Source organism: Cucurbita pepo, chromosome 9 (genome assembly GCF_057944985.1).
Source record: "Cucurbita pepo subsp. pepo isolate OVF chromosome 9, ASM5794498v1, whole genome shotgun sequence".
Taxonomy (NCBI): domain Eukaryota; kingdom Viridiplantae; phylum Streptophyta; class Magnoliopsida; order Cucurbitales; family Cucurbitaceae; genus Cucurbita; species Cucurbita pepo.
This window is the reverse complement of record NC_141806.1, coordinates 5,531,642-5,547,928: the sequence shown is the minus strand read 5'-3', so window position 1 is coordinate 5,547,928 and position 16,287 is coordinate 5,531,642. Positions and strand designations below refer to the sequence as shown.

Sequence of the window (16,287 nt, the reverse complement as noted above, 5' to 3'; positions counted from 1 at the left end):
CATTTTTCATCAAAAAATCGAAAAACCCGCAAAGTAAGGATCTTGAACGTTTTCTCAGATCTACGGTTTTCCTTTGTGAATCAAGATCTGAATCTTGATATATTCATCTAGGAACAACTCGACGCATGTTCTGTGAAGAAGTTTGGCCGAGATCTCAACCTGAAGGCGGAGATCCGAGAGTCATTTGAGAACGATGAGCGAACTTCCTACGTTCTTAACACGTCCGGTAGTCAAGCAAAAATTACAAAAAAAAAAAATATGAGGACGTAGCCCATAACACGATCTAAAACTTTGCCGAAGGAATCATGTCGATCCGATTGATGGATCGAAAGATATGAAAATCGAAAAAGAGGATTGTGTTTCGGTTTTCAGAGGGCAGAGAAGAAAGAAGAAAGAAAGAAAGAAAGAAAAAAAAGAGTCGGCCGGCGAGCGGTGGACGGCGGCGTCAGGCGCCGGACACGCGTCAACAATCGACTGGAGCAACGCAGCTCCAGCGAGGCGTTGACACGTGTCACATACAAGCCGGGCCGAACCGCAACGCGAGCCGAGCCGATCGAACCGCAACGCGACTACGTGGAGGCAGGCGTGCGTGCAGCCTGCGACTGGCGCCTTCCCGCGCGCGTGACCACGCACTCACAGCGCGCTGCTGGCGCGTGAGTGCGCGTGGGATGGCCAATTTGGCCAGGTTGCTTTCTGTTTGGCCGATATTTGTCCCAGTTCCAGTTCTAATACTGTTTTTACGTGAATATGGACCTAATTTAAAGAAATCAGTATTTTTGGACACCTCACGGGCAAAGAAACGCTAGAAAAAGGGCACGCGTCAACCAAGTAAGTCACCACCCGGTATTTAGGAAGAAATACTTGTAGGATTCGATTGGATTGCATGCATGCTAGTAGTTTTCTAGGATTCGATTGGATTGCATGCATGCTAGTAGTTTTGCTTCAGATTAGCTCTCCATGTAAATTATTGGTCAGATTAACTGTTATGATTGTATTGGGTGAATTACATGAGTGTTGCTGTATGCTTTATGCTTCCGCTGTATGTATGCATGCATTTAATTTATGTTGGAATTGTGTATTCCGTGTTCCAGGTGCTTGATGGACGAATTCGCCCTATTGAGCGCGAACTTCGTGCTCTAGGTGCTTGATGGAGGTCATCGCCCCGTTGAGCCGGTATGCCTAGTTTGCGGGATTTATATAGTATGATGTTAGAAGACGATTGCATGCACACTCTATTAATTGCTAGGGCCCATTTCTATGATAAGCTTAGGGAATTATTGTTAGGAGCGATATGTCGCTCCAGCCAGATTTAATTTTCCCCTAGGAACTTAGATGTTTACCACGGCAAGAAGGTACCTCGGAGTGTTCATAGATTGCTAGCATGAGAACGGTATCTATAGCTTCGTGGGAGGACCAAGAGTCCCTGATCAGTCCTTACTGCTCTTAGCCATTTCGCATGGGAAATGTGTCCCCACGTCGTACAGCCCATTAGCTACATGGGAACGGGTTGGGTCGCGCCCCCCCATAGGGGGACTATATGGGCGTAGGGGTATTCAGCACACCCCTAGGCTAGGTACCAAGTAGTCCCAGATAGCCATGTAGAGGTAGCGCCTCATAGAGAGATACCGACCATATTAGCTTGGCGTAAGAAACCTCTAGGCCTTTAATGAAAGGACGACAAACCGGTGAAACCCAAGGGGCAAGCCCCAAGAGACTAAGATTAGAACCAGATGTCCTAGAACGAAAGTAGGAAACCGTGGGAATTCTGTTAAACTAAGATGCGAAGAGAGCCTACAAGTAGGTGGCTTACTGAGTATAATTTTTATACTCATTCCTTTCTAATTTTTTTGTCAGGTGCCGGTCGAGGTGGAGGAGCGTTCGAGAGCTGTGCGGTCACAAAAGGGGTCGTTCCGGAGCGTCAATCCCTTTACGGTCTTTTGGAGTCTTTTGCGAATTCCTTTTAGATTTGTATTTTATTTCATTTTTGTAAACATAAATCCTCTTTTGAAATATTTTAAATTTATTTGATTTTCATCTTTTTATTTCACTTTTCTTTTTATTTTCTTTTGTTTTTGTTTGTTTTCGATTTCATCTTTTTAGTCATGATTCGGTTTTTCGAAACCTCAAAAATCAGGTCGTGACAGTTAAATTGGATTACCCTACATAACAGATCTATCTTGAGATTGATAATGGAATCATGTGGGTAATCTTAGTACCCTTAAACCAACCAACCAACCATAGGTGACTATATATTACTCAAGGAAAGTTCACCCGCCAACCTCCCATGAATGATGAGTAGACAAGTACACATCATACTACCACACAAGAGAGAGAATTCTACGACGTCATGCCTCAACCCAAGTCACGAGTTTTACACTACACAGGCAAAGCAAGCTACCTTAAGTCAAAGAACAGAAGCGTTCACTCTAAAGAGACTTGTCGCTTGACATATCCACGATGCCAGGAAAGGGTGAACCTCCTGTGAACCTAAAGTGGGTTCCTGGGCAGCTTAAGTAACACTTGAAACTTCAAGACAGCCCCAGATGCCTAGATAGCAGTAGAGACTAGGCCTGAACATTCTAGAGCTCAGAGTAAAACTCGTGCATACCTGCTAGATTAAGAATGTGTTGAGACCCAACAAGTAGGATGCTTACTGATTATTTTTATACTCACCATTTCTCCATTCTTTTTTAGGTGTTCGCATGTTGTTAGATGAGGTTGAGGGGTGTTCGAGAGTTGTGCGGTCACAGAGTGGGTAATTCTGGAGAATCGATCTATCTTTATGTTTTGAGTCATTTGTACTTCAATTTGTAATTGTATCTCAAACCCATTTCTCTATGTAAAATAAATTTGAACAGCACCATCCTCTAATGAGATTCGTTTTTTATTTAATTGTGGTGTTGTTTGTCTCTATTTTGATTTAAATTCTACCTCATTTATCTTTTATTTTATTTTACTTTATCTTATACTTTCTTTTGGTCTTTGTCTTTTTATCGCCGTCGGAGTTTCGAAGCCTAAAAAATTGGGTTGTGACATTTCTCCACATAGATTAATCTTTCCTCCAACCGGAGCGGCTCCTAGTCAATCACGTGTGTATTGTTTGTTATATACTTGTGCAACATGGAACACATCATGAACTCTTGAGGGGACTGAGGGTAATGCTAATCCATATGCTACCAGTTCAATCTACTCTATTTTCTCTAATAGGCTAATAAAGTAAAGGCTAAACATGACATGATTAATGAACTATGCAACGCAACATGAATGTATGAGAATAGGATAGAAAACTACCATAAAATTTTGCGCGATTTTAAAACATTCAATAACACAACGAAAATTAATATAAAAACATATACATGTATGTGTTCAATTTGTTCCTAAAAGAAGGAACGGGACCGAGATACAAAAGATGTATATGATATAACAGACTACAGAAATAAATGGACAAGACATACTCCTTGGGTCAACACCCTTCTATGGCTACCTAGCTCTCAAGTACTTCTCGCCTCATCCAACAACATCATACACCTCGAAGAAAAACTTGTCGGAAGGATGAGTATATAAATATAACCAGTAAGCAATCTATTTGTAGGCTCTCATTGCACACTCTGCCCACTTTTAATTCGAAAATCCTTCATGAAACTTGTTAGAAAACTCATTTTAGAAGATGTACAAATTGGTTGGAGAGGAAATAGTGTATCATACCCCTCGAATTCAGAAGAAATTCGAGAAGAAAAAAAAAAGAGCTTGAATCTCGAGTTCTAGGAACTCTCAACACTTGATTCTTGTCCCGAAACATTGCCCACAACTTCTTATTTATAGATGAAGCTTGCATTGTCTTTGATCATTCTAGAGTCATACTAAATTTTAACTCCAAGTTTCTAAACTGTCTGTCGAAAATATCTACTCATATGACGGTGCTACCTACCTTTATTTTAAATATTCGTTGTTGGATCTAAGGAATCTCGAGTCTTCTTGAACATATTCAAATTTCGGCTCAATCCAATGGTTAGATCTTATAATATGAGCGATTTTGTGCAGCTTGTCAATTCTAAAATCGAATATGCTAGGAGCATTTTCATAATTATCTTTAAGTTCATACCATTTTAGTATTTTCATAATTTTTTCCTCTTCAACATTTTAAAGTTCCTCCTCCATTAAAAAATAAATAATAAAAAAATAATAAAAAATAAAAAATTCAATTCCTTCCCCCTAAATATTAAAATCCAAGAAGTTTCTTAAATGATTAGAAAATTTATTTATTTTTATTCTTTATGCTTATTATTTTATTTTTTCCAATGTTTTTGAATCCTTATGAAACCTTATTAAAGGGTTGAAAATATCTTCTTTGGGCCCTTTGAACATCCTTGGATCTCCTACTTCTTCTTTTTGATCTTTCACTTTTTATGGAGTGCCTTAACTTACTAGGATGTTACAACTACCTCGTCTTCCTCCCTCCCTTCTATTCTAACTTACTGATTGGAATCTCATCAATTTAACATCATGTCATGTTCCTCACATAGTGCTTGGTAGCCACGAACCTAGTCATAACTTAAAGTATATGACACAAAGTAAGGCGAAGCAAACACAAGAATGAAAGACCTTTCATATTCCACCAACCGTTTTCCCTTTTTCTTATGACTCCATCGTGTACAACATAGGAAGAACTTACTAAGGGTCTTTCATCAAAGAGCCATAAGCTAAGTCATCAAAAAGTTCAAAAGACAAGGCTACGACATTAAACACTTCAAGAATTTGGATGTTAATTAACTTGTTGTCAAGAGTGTTTAATCTACAACTTCCTTAGAAAAGTCTTTAAAAATAGCCTGTTTGCCTTAGAGATTGTAACCCATGTACGGTCGAGAAGTTGGGGTTCTTGGGGCTTACTTACTCTCCTATTAGTTTATCAATTGCAAAAGAATAACCAACAGTAGCTAAGCCAAAAGAGTAAAGAACATCTAGTTGTTGCTTTCGATAATCACCATTTATAAGCTGTCTTTTCTTTTCTTTCTTCTCTTGATTCTTCCATGAAATTAATATTGTGTTATTGAATCCTACGAAATTCAGCTTTTGATCTTTATTGTGAAATCTCACATCGGTTGGACAGAAAACGAATCATTCCTTATATAATTATGTCCGAGTGGTTCAGGAGGAATTCTGCTCACATTGGTTGGATAGGGAACAAATAATTCCTTATATAAGTATGTCCGAGAGGTTAAGGAGAAATTTTGCTATTGATGACTTTTTAGCTTTATCGTGAGATCCCACATTAGTGGGATAGAGAATGAATCTTTTCTTATATAAGCGTGTCAATATGTTTGTGTTGTTAAGGAGACAGACTTGAAATCTGTTGGGTTTTGCTTGGAGAGGTTCAAATCTTGTTGTGATAACTTTATTTAGTTTTATTGGGAAATCCCACATCTCGAACGAAACGACTTTTGTAACTTTGGACAGGGAACGAATCTCCGAGTGGTTGACGAGGAATTCTGCTATTGGCGATTTTTAGCTTTGTCGAGAAGGGGTGTCAATATGTCCTAGTGGTGGCGACTTTTTAGCTTTGTTGAAAAGGGGTGTCAATATGTCCGAGTGGTTAAAGAGGAATTCTGATATTCGCGACTTTTTAGCTTTATTGTGAGATCCCACATCATCAGTTGAATAGGAAATGAATCATTCGTTATATAAGGGGTGTCAACATGTCTGAGTGGTTAAGGAGATAAACTAGAAATCTATTGGGCTTTGCCCACGGAGGTTTGAATCGGGTGTCAATATGTTCGAGGGATTAAAGAGACAGCACAGGTTCGAATTCAATTGTTGAATCATTCCTTATATAAGGATAGCCTACGGGGTGTCAATATGTTTGAGTGCTTAAAGAGACAGCGCAGGTTCAAATTCTGTTGTTGAATCATTCCTTATATAAGGATAGCCTACGGGGTGTCAATATGTTTGAGTGCTTCAATCTATTGGGCTATGCTTGCCTGTTGACGAATTTTTAGCTTTATTGTGAAATCTGACATCGGTTGAACAAGGAATGAATCGTTCATATAAGGGTGTCAATATGTTCGAGTGGTTAAGGAGATAGACTCGAAATCTGTTGGGCTATGCGCGTAGGTTCGAATCCTGTTGTCAATATGTCTGAGTGGTTTCATTCCATTCTTGAGCGGTTAAGGTATTAGGGGTGTTAATGTTTTTAATTTTACTGTGAAATCACACATGGGTTGAACAAGGAACGAACCAATATGTCTGAGTTTTTAATTTTATTGTAAAATCACACATCTCTTGAACAAGGAAGGACTCATTCCTTAAGGTATCACAGGTGTCATTCCTTATATAAGGGGTGTTAATGTTTTTAATTTTATTGTGAAATCACATATCGGTTGAACAAGGAACGAACCATTCCTTATTCCTTATATAAGGGGGTGTTAATATGTCTGAGTTTTTAATTTTACTGTGAAATCACACATCGGTTAAACAAGGAACGAATCATTCCTTATTCCTTATAGAAGGGGTGTTAATATGTCCGAGTTTTTAATTTTATTGTGAAATCACACATCTCTTGAACAAGGAAGGACTCATTCCTTATTCCTTATATAAGGGGTGTCATTCCTTATTCCTTATATAACGGGTGTTAATATGTCGGAGTGGTTAAGGAGTCAGACTTTAAATCTGTTGGGCTATGCCTACCATGTTTGAATCGACGAATTTTTTAGTTTTATTGTGAAATCACACATCGGTTGAATAAGGAACGAATAATTCTTTATATAAGGGTGTTAATATGTTCGAGTGGTTAAGAAGATAGACTCAAAATCTGTTGGGCTATGCCTGTGCAGGTTCGAATCTTGCTGTTGACGAGTTTTGTTTAGTTTTATTGTGAAATCATACATCCGTTGAACAAGAAACGGATCATTCTTTATATAAGGGTGTCAATATGATCATTCTTTATATAAGGGTGTCAATATGTCCACTCCTATGCCTGCGCAGGTTCAAATCAAGGAGACATTCTTTAAATAAGGGTATCAATATGTTCGAGTGGTTAAGGAGACAGACTCGAAATCTGTTGGGCTGTGCACTTCTCTTGAAATCTGTTGGGCTATGCTTGCGATGGTTCGAATCCTGCTGTTCTCGAATTTTTAGTAGTCCGAGTAGTTATTATTTTAGCTTTATTGTGAAATCTCACATCATTTGAACAAGGAACGAATCATTCCTTACGAATTTTGAATCGACGAATTTTTTTAGCTTTTAGTAGTCCGAGTAGTTAAGGATCTGTTGGGCTATGGCTGCTAAGGTTCGAATTCGTATAGTCGAATTTTTTTAGCTTTATTGTGAAATCTCACATCAGCGACAAATTTGTTAGCTTTACTGTGAAATCACACATCGGTTGAACAACAAGGAACAAATAATTCTTTATATAAGTGTCAATATGTCCTAATGGTTAAGGGGAGGGAATCATTCCTTATGTAAGGGGTGTCAATATGTCCGAGTGGTTAAGGAGACAGACTCGAAATCTGTTGGGCTATGCCTGCGCAGGTTCGAATCCTGCTGTTGACGAGTTTTGTTTAGTTTTATTGTGAAATCATACATCCGTTGAACAAGAAACGAATCATTCTTTATATAAGGGTGTCAATATGTCCGAGTGGTTGGGGAGACACACTCGAAATCTGTTGGGCTGTGCACTTCTGTTGGAATCTGAACAACGAATGAATCATTCTTTATATAAGGGTGTCAATATGATCATTCTTTATATAAGGGTGTCAATATGTCCACTCCTATGCCTGTGCAGGTTCAAATTCGAACCTGCTGTTGATGAATTGTGAACAACGAATGAATAATTCTTTAAATAAGGGTGTCAATATGTTCGAGTGGTTAAGGAGACATTCTTTAAATAAGGGTATGAATTGTGAATGAATAATTCTTTAAATAAGGGTGTCAATATGTTCGAGTGGTTAAGGAGACATTCTTTAAATAAGGGTGTCAATATGTTCGAGTGGTTAAGGAGACAGACTCGAAATCTGTTGGGCTGTGCACTTCTCTTGAAATCTGTTGGGCTATGCTTGCGATGGTTCGAATCCTGCTGTTCTCGAATTTTTAGTAGTCCGAGTAGTTATTGTTTTAGCTTTATTGTGAAATCTCACATCATTTGAACAAAGAACGAATCATTCCTTATGAATTTTGAATCGACGAATTTTTTTAGCTTTTAGTAGTCCGAGTAGTTAAGGATCTGTTGGGCTATGGCTGCTAAGGTTCGAATTCGTATAGTCGAATTTTTTTAGCTTTATTGTGAAATCTCACATCAGCGACAAATTTGTTAGCTTTACTGTGAAATCACACATCGGTTGAACAACAAGGAACAAATAATTCTTTATATAAGTGTCAATATGTCCTAATGGTTAAGGGGAGGGAATCATTCCTTATGTAAGGGGTGTCAATATGTCCGAGTGGTTAAGGAGACAGACTCGAAATCTGTTGGGCTATGCCTGCGCAGGTTCGAATCCTGCTGTTGACGAGTTTTGTTTAGTTTTATTGTGAAATCATACATCCGTTGAACAAGAAACGAATCATTCTTTATATAAGGGTGTCAATATGTCCGAGTGGTTGGGGAGACACACTCGAAATCTGTTGGGCTGTGCACTTCTATTGGAATCTGAACAAGGAATGAATCATTCTTTATATAAGGGTGTCAATATGTCCACTCCTATGCCTGTGCAGGTTCAAATTCGAACCTGCTGTTGATGAATTGTGAACAACGAATGAATAATTCTTTAAATAAGGGTGTCAATATGTTCGAGTGGTTAAGGAGACATTCTTTAAATAAGGGTATGAATTGTGAATGAATAATTCTTTAAATAAGGGTGTCAATATGTTCGAGTGGTTAAGGAGACATTCTTTAAATAAGGGTGTCAATATGTTCGAGTGGTTAAGGAGACAGACTCGAAATCTGTTGGGCTGTGCACTTCTCTTGAAATCTGTTGGGCTATGCTTGCGATGGTTCGAATCCTGCTGTTCTCGAATTTTTAGTAGTCCGAGTAGTTATTGTTTTAGCTTTATTGTGAAATCTCACATCATTTGAACAAAGAACGAATCATTCCTTACGAATTTTGAATCGACGAATTTTTTTAGCTTTTAGTAGTCCGAGTAGTTAAGGATCTGTTGGGCTATGGCTGCTAAGGTTCGAATTCGTATAGTCGAATTTTTTTAGCTTTATTGTGAAATCTCACATCAGCGACAAATTTGTTAGCTTTACTGTGAAATCACACATCGGTTGAACAACAAGGAACAAATAATTCTTTATATAAGTGTCAATATGTCCTAATGGTTAAGGGGAGGGAATCATTCCTTATGTAAGGGGTGTCAATATGTCCGAGTGGTTAAGGAGACAGACTCGAAATCTGTTGGGCTATGCCTGCGCAGGTTCGAATCCTGCTGTTGACGAGTTTTGTTTAGTTTTATTGTGAAATCATACATCCGTTGAACAAGAAACGAATCATTCTTTATATAAGGGTGTCAATATGTCCGAGTGGTTGGGGAGACACACTCGAAATCTGTTGGGCTGTGCACTTCTATTGGAATCTGAACAAGGAATGAATCATTCTTTATATAAGGGTGTCAATATGTCCACTCCTATGCCTGCGCAGGTTCAAATTCGAACCTGCTGTTGATGAATTGTGAACAACGAATGAATAATTCTTTAAATAAGGGTGTCAATATGTTCGAGTGGTTAAGGAGACATTCTTTAAATAAGGGTATGAATTGTGAATGAATAATTCTTTAAATAAGGGTGTCAATATGTTCGAGTGGTTAAGGAGACATTCTTTAAATAAGGGTGTCAATATGTTCGAGTGGTTAAGGAGACAGACTCGAAATCTGTTGGGCTGTGCACTTCTCTTGAAATCTGTTGGGCTATGCTTGCGATGGTTCGAATCCTGCTGTTCTCGAATTTTTAGTAGTCCGAGTAGTTATTATTTTAGCTTTATTGTGAAATCTCACATCATTTGAACAAAGAACGAATCATTCCTTACGAATTTTGAATCGACGAATTTTTTTAGCTTTTAGTAGTCCGAGTAGTTAAGGATCTGTTGGGCTATGGCTGCTAAGGTTCGAATTCGTATAGTCGAATTTTTTTAGCTTTATTGTGAAATCTCACATCAGCGACAAATTTGTTAGCTTTACTGTGAAATCACACATCGGTTGAACAACAAGGAACAAATAATTCTTTATATAAGTGTCAATATGTCCTAATGGTTAAGGGGAGGGAATCATTCCTTATGTAAGGGGTGTCAATATGTCCGAGTGGTTAAGGAGACAGACTCGAAATCTGTTGGGCTATGCCTGCGCAGGTTCGAATCCTGCTGTTGACGAGTTTTGTTTAGTTTTATTGTGAAATCATACATCCGTTGAACAAGAAACGAATCATTCTTTATATAAGGGTGTCAATATGTCCGAGTGGTTGGGGAGACACACTCGAAATCTGTTGGGCTGTGCACTTCTATTGGAATCTGAACAAGGAATGAATCATTCTTTATATAAGGGTGTCAATATGATCATTCTTTATATAAGGGTGTCAATATGTCCACTCCTATGCCTGCGCAGGTTCAAATTCGAACCTGCTGTTGATGAATTGTGAACAACGAATGAATAATTCTTTAAATAAGGGTGTCAATATGTTCGAGTGGTTAAGGAGACATTCTTTAAATAAGGGTATGAATTGTGAATGAATAATTCTTTAAATAAGGGTGTCAATATGTTCGAGTGGTTAAGGAGACATTCTTTAAATAAGGGTGTCAATATGTTCGAGTGGTTAAGGAGACAGACTCGAAATCTGTTGGGCTGTGCACTTCTCTTGAAATCTGTTGGGCTATGCTTGCGATGGTTCGAATCCTGCTGTTCTCGAATTTTTAGTAGTCCGAGTAGTTATTGTTTTAGCTTTATTGTGAAATCTCACATCATTTGAACAAAGAACGAATCATTCCTTACGAATTTTGAATCGACGAATTTTTTTAGCTTTTAGTAGTCCGAGTAGTTAAGGATCTGTTGGGCTATGGCTGCTAAGGTTCGAATTCGTATAGTCGAATTTTTTTAGCTTTATTGTGAAATCTCACATCAGCGACAAATTTGTTAGCTTTACTGTGAAATCACACATCGGTTGAACAACAAGGAACAAATAATTCTTTATATAAGTGTCAATATGTCCTAATGGTTAAGGGGAGGGAATCATTCCTTATGTAAGGGGTGTCAATATGTCCGAGTGGTTAAGGAGACAGACTCGAAATCTGTTGGGCTATGCCTGCGCAGGTTCGAATCCTGCTGTTGACGAGTTTTGTTTAGTTTTATTGTGAAATCATACATCCGTTGAACAAGAAACGAATCATTCTTTATATAAGGGTGTCAATATGTCCGAGTGGTTGGGGAGACACACTCGAAATCTGTTGGGCTGTGCACTTCTATTGGAATCTGAACAAGGAATGAATCATTCTTTATATAAGGGTGTCAATATGTCCACTCCTATGCCTGTGCAGGTTCAAATTCGAACCTGCTGTTGATGAATTGTGAACAACGAATGAATAATTCTTTAAATAAGGGTGTCAATATGTTCGAGTGGTTAAGGAGACATTCTTTAAATAAGGGTATGAATTGTGAATGAATAATTCTTTAAATAAGGGTGTCAATATGTTCGAGTGGTTAAGGAGACATTCTTTAAATAAGGGTGTCAATATGTTCGAGTGGTTAAGGAGACAGACTCGAAATCTGTTGGGCTGTGCACTTCTCTTGAAATCTGTTGGGCTATGCTTGCGATGGTTCGAATCCTGCTGTTCTCGAATTTTTAGTAGTCCGAGTAGTTATTGTTTTAGCTTTATTGTGAAATCTCACATCATTTGAACAAAGAACGAATCATTCCTTACGAATTTTGAATCGACGAATTTTTTTAGCTTTTAGTAGTCCGAGTAGTTAAGGATCTGTTGGGCTATGGCTGCTAAGGTTCGAATTCGTATAGTCGAATTTTTTTAGCTTTATTGTGAAATCTCACATCAGCGACAAATTTGTTAGCTTTACTGTGAAATCACACATCGGTTGAACAACAAGGAACAAATAATTCTTTATATAAGTGTCAATATGTCCTAATGGTTAAGGGGAGGGAATCATTCCTTATGTAAGGGGTGTCAATATGTCCGAGTGGTTAAGGAGACAGACTCGAAATCTGTTGGGCTATGCCTGCGCAGGTTCGAATCCTGCTGTTGACGAGTTTTGTTTAGTTTTATTGTGAAATCATACATCCGTTGAACAAGAAACGAATCATTCTTTATATAAGGGTGTCAATATGTCCGAGTGGTTGGGGAGACACACTCGAAATCTGTTGGGCTGTGCACTTCTATTGGAATCTGAACAAGGAATGAATCATTCTTTATATAAGGGTGTCAATATGTCCACTCCTATGCCTGCGCAGGTTCAAATTCGAACCTGCTGTTGATGAATTGTGAACAACGAATGAATAATTCTTTAAATAAGGGTGTCAATATGTTCGAGTGGTTAAGGAGACATTCTTTAAATAAGGGTATGAATTGTGAATGAATAATTCTTTAAATAAGGGTGTCAATATGTTCGAGTGGTTAAGGAGACATTCTTTAAATAAGGGTGTCAATATGTTCGAGTGGTTAAGGAGACAGACTCGAAATCTGTTGGGCTGTGCACTTCTCTTGAAATCTGTTGGGCTATGCTTGCGATGGTTCGAATCCTGCTGTTCTCGAATTTTTAGTAGTCCGAGTAGTTATTGTTTTAGCTTTATTGTGAAATCTCACATCATTTGAACAAGTAACGAATCATTCCTTACGAATTTTGAATCGACGAATTTTTTTAGCTTTTAGTAGTCTGAGTAGTTAAGGATCTGTTGGGCTATGGCTGCTAAGGTTCGAATTCGTATAGTCGAATTTTTTTAGCTTTATTGTGAAATCTCACATCAGCGACAAATTTGTTAGCTTTACTGTGAAATCACACATCGGTTGAACAACAAGGAACAAATAATTCTTTATATAAGTGTCAATATGTCCTAATGGTTAAGGGGAAGGAATCATTCCTTATGTATGGGGTGTCAATATGTCCGAGTGGTTAAGGAGACAGACTCGAAATCTGTTGGGCTATGCCTACGTAGGTTTGAATAATTCTATTGGAATCTCACATCGGTTGAACAAGGAACAAATCATTCTTCATGTAAGAGCGTTAATATGTTCGAGTGGTTAAAGAGATAGACTTAAAATCTATGGGGCTATGCCTGCATAGGTTCGAATTCTGCTGTTGACGAATTTTTTAGTAGTCCGAGTGGTTAAGGAGACAAACTCGAAATCACTGTGGGCTATGCGCATTAAATCTTGCTATTGACGAATTTTTTGCTCAAGGGATGTGGAGAAATTTGGAATTTTTTTGCTTAAGGGATGTCAGTTATGGTGAAATTATATAAGGAATTTTTTGCTTTATTGTGAAACATCAACACATTTTTTTCTCAACGGATGTCAGTATGGTGAAATTATATAAGAAATTTTTTGCTTTATTGTGAAACATCAACACATCCCTTGAATAAGGGATGTCAGGATGGTGAAATTATATAAGGGTGTGTGCAGTTTAGTTTCCAAGAATATGAAAAACATGTCCAAGTTGTTAAGGAGATAGTTCTACATAATAGACGGTATAGACAGACTTGAAATTATATAAGGGTGTGTGCAGTTCAGTTCCCGAGAATCAGAGAAACATGTCCGAGTGGTTAAAGAGATAGTTCTATATAATAGATGGTATAGTTATAATATAAGTAAACTGAGTTCGGTAATTTCATGAAATTCGAGAAGAAACTGAAGTTTGATGAAATCCGAGAAGTAGTTCTCAGTGAAAGTATATGCAAACGAAAAATTAGAAATTCATTGAGATTCATCTGGTAGTGCTCTCAGTGTTGACCAAAGGGGAAGAAGTAAATGGAATGACCCATGTAGAGATATTCATCTGGCAGTGATCTCACTGTTAACCAAAGGGAAAAAAGTAAATGGAATAACCCAGGTAGAGTAGTTGATATCTCTCAGTGTGGACCAAATGGGAAGAAGTAAATGGAATGACCCAAACAAAGATAGAGTAGTGCTCTCAATGTTGACGAAAGGGGAAGAAGTAAATGGAATGACCCAAAGAAAGGTATCTCTCAGCGAAAGTATACTCTAGTAGTTCTCTCAGTGTTGACCAAAGGGGAAGAAGTAAATGGAATGACTCAAACAAAGGTCGATTAAAATCAAAGAACTGTAGCGTCACGTGTTGGAGTTGTGGAGAAAATGTTCACTTTTGGGCAAATTGTACAAGATCAAAGAGGAAACAGAATCACGAAGCGGAGGATAGTAATGACTTTACAAATTTAGCAAAAGGCATTGGGGATGCTCTAATCCGGATAGTCCAATTGAATTCTAGGTTTTGGATTGAGGTGCATCTTTTCATTTGTTTTCAAACAAGTCCAATTGAACCCTTGATTTTGGATTGAGGTGCATATTTTCATTTGTCTCAAAATAAGGAAATGTTTCAAAATTTTAAGTCTAGAAATTTGGGGAAGGCATATCTTGCCGACAACTAAACTTGGGAGATTGAAGGAAATGATAATGTCTGCATAAAAACTTTTACGGTAAATAAGTGGATATTAAAGGATGTAAGGTAAATTCGTGGTCTCAAGAAGAACCTGATCTCTATTGGTCAGTTGAATATCACAAGTTATGCAATAGAGTTTGGAAAGAGTTCGGAGAAGTTTGTGAAGGGTGCTATGGTGGTAAAGCGTGGCAAAAAATTTGGAACCTTATACACAACTACATGATGTATAAACATGACTGTTGTTGTTGAGAGCGTTTCAAATTCAAGTCTATGGTACAATAAACTTGGACATATGAGCATAAAATGAATGAAGATGTTGCTAAGAAGGGAGATTTAGAAGGTTTGAAATTTGTTAATATGAGTCCTTGTGAGGCTACATTATGACAAATAGAAACGAGTCAGCTTCATAAATGCTACCATAGAACCAAAGAAAGTGCAGGTCGAAATGATTCATACAAACGTTTGGGGACCATCTCCAGTTTCATCACTTGAATCAAAGTTCTATGTCACCTTCATCGATGATTTCAACAGGAAGGTGTGTATTTATTTCCTGAAACAAATGTCAGATGTGTTTGCCACCTTTAAGAAGTGGAAAGCTGAAGTTGAAAATCAGACTGGCTTGAAGTCTGACAATGAAAAAGAATACGAAAAGTCAAAATCCAAAGCATTTTGGGTAGTTGAGGGAATTAGATTAACGAGGATAGTTCCCAGGTAAAGCAAGACAATATGGTGTTGGTGAATGGATGAACAGAACATTGAATGAGCGGGCAAGGAGTATGAGGATTCGATCTAGATTGTCAAAGACATTCTGAGCTGATGTTGTAAATACAATAGCCTACTTGATAAATAGAGGGTCGTCAGTACCCTTGTGGTTCAAGTTGCCTAAAGAGGTATGGATAGGAAAAGAACTCAAGTACTCTCACTTGAGAACTTTTGGTTGCACTTCATATGTTCGTATTGATCCACAGAATGTTACAAGCTTGATGTTATGGCTATAAAGTGCTACTTCATAGCTACAAGTTTTGGGACGTCAAGAACAAAAAAAATCTTGAGACACTATAACGTGACTTTAGACGAAATTGTCATGTACAAGGACAAAGACAAGAAAGGTTCTGGGACAACAAAGCAAGTGGGAGTTAAAGTTGAGCTACAGAACAATTCACACAGTGATGTTGTAGTAGATACTTGAGAAACTTCTAAGACTGTTGCTGAGGTTCCAGAGGTGGAGCAAGGGACACCTAAGCAGGCGTTGAGAGGATCAACCATATTAGAGTATTACATAGGCATGTACCTTCATTACACACTATATGTTGTTGATTGATGAAGAGGAACCAGAGCCCTTTAGTGATGCCTTACAGTTGGAGGATACAACCAAGTGGGAGCAAGCCATAGATGATGAGATGAGTTGGATGTCTAGGCTTCAGAATTGTGTTGCTCTTTCATCTACTGAGGCTGAGTACGTGGCAATAGCTAAAACTGGAAAGGAAATGATATTGATGACAGACTATATAAAGAACTAGGCAAGAAGCAGCGCGAGAAGATTCTTAATGTAGATAGTCAGAGTGTCATACAGTTGGTGAAGAACCCAGTATATCAAAGACAAAACACATCAGAAGACAATACCATTTCACTCGCAGGTTAGTGGAAGATGGTGATGTGTTTGGAGAAGATCGAGGATGCAAAGAATCC

The 16,287-nt window shown here is 38.0% G+C and overlaps 7 non-coding genes across 7 annotated transcripts; all 7 read left to right on the top strand.

Moving 5' to 3' along the window:
• Positions 1–6,766: 6,766 nt before the first annotated feature.
• TRNAL-CAA (transfer RNA leucine (anticodon CAA)) lies at positions 6,767–6,848 on the top strand. Its single transcript has one exon. It is a non-coding gene; the product is annotated as a tRNA-Leu (tRNA).
• Positions 6,849–7,463: 615 nt separating this feature from the next.
• On the top strand, positions 7,464–7,545 carry TRNAS-CGA (transfer RNA serine (anticodon CGA)). The gene has a single exon. It is a non-coding gene; the product is annotated as a tRNA-Ser (tRNA).
• Positions 7,546–8,418: 873 nt separating this feature from the next.
• On the top strand, positions 8,419–8,500 carry TRNAS-CGA (transfer RNA serine (anticodon CGA)). Its single transcript has one exon. It is a non-coding gene; the product is annotated as a tRNA-Ser (tRNA).
• Positions 8,501–9,344: 844 nt separating this feature from the next.
• On the top strand, positions 9,345–9,426 carry TRNAS-CGA (transfer RNA serine (anticodon CGA)). Its single transcript has one exon. It is a non-coding gene; the product is annotated as a tRNA-Ser (tRNA).
• An 844-nt stretch (positions 9,427–10,270) lies between these two features.
• TRNAS-CGA (transfer RNA serine (anticodon CGA)) lies at positions 10,271–10,352 on the top strand. Its single transcript has one exon. It is a non-coding gene; the product is annotated as a tRNA-Ser (tRNA).
• Positions 10,353–11,225: 873 nt separating this feature from the next.
• On the top strand, positions 11,226–11,307 carry TRNAS-CGA (transfer RNA serine (anticodon CGA)). Its single transcript has one exon. It is a non-coding gene; the product is annotated as a tRNA-Ser (tRNA).
• An 844-nt stretch (positions 11,308–12,151) lies between these two features.
• On the top strand, positions 12,152–12,233 carry TRNAS-CGA (transfer RNA serine (anticodon CGA)). The gene has a single exon. It is a non-coding gene; the product is annotated as a tRNA-Ser (tRNA).
• Positions 12,234–16,287: the final 4,054 nt, after the last annotated feature.